The following is a 3,051-nucleotide window of genomic DNA, read 5'->3' as shown; positions in this document are numbered from 1 at the left end:
AAGGATAGGGATATCGTCGTCTTCCTTGATATCCATGACCACAAAGTCTGTCGGGATATAAAGTTGACCGATCTTAACGGGGATATCTTCTAATATGCCTACAGGATACTTAACAGATCTATCGACTAATTGGAGGGACATCTTAGTTGGTTGTAATTCTCCAAAGTTAAACCTTTTTCACACAGCTAAGGGCATCAAACTCACACTAGTGCCTAAGTCTATGAAAGCTTTGTCAATCATATGACTCCCTAGAATGCAAGGTATAGAAAAACTCCCAGGGTCTTTCTCCTTCTTAGCAAGTTTATTCTCGGAAATAAAGTTGCATTCCAAGGGTTTGGGATCGTCAAGCCTATGCTTGTTGGTTAAGATGTCTTTAAGAAATTTGGCGTAAGATGGAATTTGGGTGATGGCTTTGGTGAAAGGAATCTATACATGAAGTTTCTCTATTACTTTTATAAACTTTTGGTATTGGTTATCGATTTTGGTTTGTTTAAGTCTTTGCGGATATGGGATTGGTGGTTTGTACGGGGGTGGTGGTTTGTAAGTTTTATCCTTGGCTTCTCCTTCTTGGTCGGTTTCTTTTTCGGGTTCCACTAGTTCCTCTCCTTGGTTGGTAGGTATATTTTCTTTAGAAGCTTTGGACTCGCTCATTGCTGGGTTATAAGGCCCTTCGTAAGCGGTCCCACTTCGTAATGTGATAGTGTTAGCTTGCCCTCGAGGGTTGAGTTGAAGTTGTCTAGGGAATTGTCCTCCAGGTGTAGTTTGTGGGGCTTGGTTTTGTACTACCTGTAAGATCTGGGTTTCAAGCATCTTATTATGAGTAATTATCTGATTAACCTTAGTCCCTAATTGCGTTATCAGTTCGTTTACGTGAACGTTCTGGTTTAGGAATTCTTTATTTTGCTGAGTCTGGCCTGATATAAAGTTCTCCATGATCTTCTCAAGGTTAGGCTTCTGGGGCATAACTTGCATAGGTTGATTTTTTTTTGGGCTTGAAAACCTTGTGGTCTTTGGTGCATAGTTTTGGATAGGGTTCTGGTTTTTATAGGAAAAATTCGGGTGATTCTTCCATCCAGGGTTGTAAGTGTTTGAAAAGGGGTTACCTTGGGCATAATTCACTTGGTCGGTGTTCAGGTCGTTCAAAAGGTTACATTCCGCCGATTCGTGTCCTTTAGATCCACAAAGTTCACACTTTGTGTGGACTACCGTTGCGGTGTTAGAGTTCGTAGAAATATGTTCGACCTTAAGGGCTAAAGCGTCCATTTTCGCTTGCATCATGTCCATAGAACTTATCTCATGTATTCCACCTTGGGTCTCCTTTTTCTCTACTGATGCTCGTCCAGTTCCCCATTGGTAATGGTTTTGGGCCATATCCTCAATTAGGTCACAAGCTTCAGGGTAAGGTTTGTTCATGAACGCGCCACCAGCGACAGCGTCGATGCTCATCTTTGTGTTATAATGGAGTCCATTGTAGAAGGTATGAACGATCAACCATTGTTCTAGGCCATGGTATGGACAGACTCTTAACAGCTCCTTGTATCTCTCTGAAGCTTCAAAAAGTGATTCTCCTTGGTTTTGAGTAAATCTAGTTATTTGGTTTCGAAGAACAAAAGTCTTACTAGGGGGAAAATATCTAGCAAGGAATACTCTCCTAAGGTCTTCCCAAGTAGTTATTGAGTTAGCTGGAAGTGAATCTAAGCACGAACATGCTCTATCTCTGAGGGAGAAAGAAAATAATCTTAAACGAATCGCATCAGGTGAAGCACCGTTGGATTTAAAGGTGTCGGCCAGTTGGATAAAGACTTTTAAATGTTGATTTGGGTTCTCAGTAGTGAGTCCCGCGAATTGGTTCTGTTGCACTAATTGTAGTAAAGATGGTTTTAGTTCGAAATTGTTGGCAGGAATGAGGGGGTTTACTATACTAGAACTAGGTTCCTCGTCAGAGGGTTGGGAAAATTCTTTAAGAGGTCTCCGGTCGCAATTCTCGGCAATAGCTTTCTTAATTCGGACGAGTAAGAGGCGTGTACGAGTGTAACGTTCGGGTTCCGCTAAAGGATCTACTAAATTTCTGGTACTACGGGTTCTTTGCATTTACCGGCTAATAATGCCTTAGTCTAGACGGTGTAACAATAGGGTACAAAATTTGATGAAGTTGGTCCCCGGCAACGGTCCCAAAAACTTGATCACTCTACTCGCAAGTGCACGAATCGCGTCAGAGTAATATAAAAGATTATCGATCCCACAGAGACCAAATCGTCAATCTATCGATTACTATTGTTACGATGTTTATCTAAGGTGGTACAAATGAGATATTAATGTCGCAAAATAACAGTAAATAAAGAAAATGATAAATACAGTGCAAATAAAGATAGGCTTGAATGTATTTCACGTCAGTTAAACAATGCTTCGATTGTCTAAATAGAACTACTTATAGGGAAATATTTTCTACTCTTGAAAAGAATCCATTTAACAGGAATTGTCGCTTTCGTGTATTCAGAACCGAGTTTACCCTTAAATTAAGGCCTTTTATTGTCACTAATAAAAGGTGCGCAGAACGCTAAAGTAGTAAACCTATTTTTAAGAAATAAGACTCGTAAGCTTAGTTGAAAAGTGATTTTGATTCGGAAAATTTACCTAAGGAGTTTCCTGATTTTAAATCTATCAACGCGTTCGAAAACAGTTTCAAAAATCGTTTTCCTTAAAGTGATAAAAATTCCTAATTAACTAAGCCAGGTGGCTTTTGCACTCCTTGAGTAGTTAAAATTAACCAAGTTTGTTTCAGAAAACTCGAATTAAAAATCAAAACAGCCCCTAAAGCATTTCTACAGATGCAATATGTGAAACATCTCTTTAACCGCGATCCTTACATTCCAACCTTTGAATGATTTAGCCAGACATGGTAATACAAACAAATACAACAATTTTGAACATGATGAAAAGAAGTTTAGAATGTAAGGTGTGAAGAACAAGTAAAGCATGTAAAATAATTAAAACGAGCAATAAAGATAATGGCAGAAAATTAAATAAAGTAAAGCATATGGCGGGAATTAA

At 39.0% G+C, this 3,051-nt stretch overlaps 1 non-coding gene across 1 annotated transcript; it reads left to right on the top strand.

Moving 5' to 3' along the window:
• The first annotated feature begins 1,501 nt into the window (after positions 1-1,501).
• LOC127089559 (small nucleolar RNA R71) lies at positions 1,502-1,608 on the top strand. The gene has a single exon (XR_007791138.1). It is a non-coding gene; the product is annotated as a small nucleolar RNA R71 (small nucleolar RNA).
• The last annotated feature ends 1,443 nt before the right edge of the window (positions 1,609-3,051 follow it).

This window comes from Lathyrus oleraceus, chromosome 5, assembly GCF_024323335.1.
Source record: "Lathyrus oleraceus cultivar Zhongwan6 chromosome 5, CAAS_Psat_ZW6_1.0, whole genome shotgun sequence".
NCBI classification, from domain to species: domain Eukaryota; kingdom Viridiplantae; phylum Streptophyta; class Magnoliopsida; order Fabales; family Fabaceae; genus Lathyrus; species Lathyrus oleraceus.
Note: the sequence above shows the minus strand (reverse complement) of the source record. Positions and strands in the feature narration are given on the sequence as shown.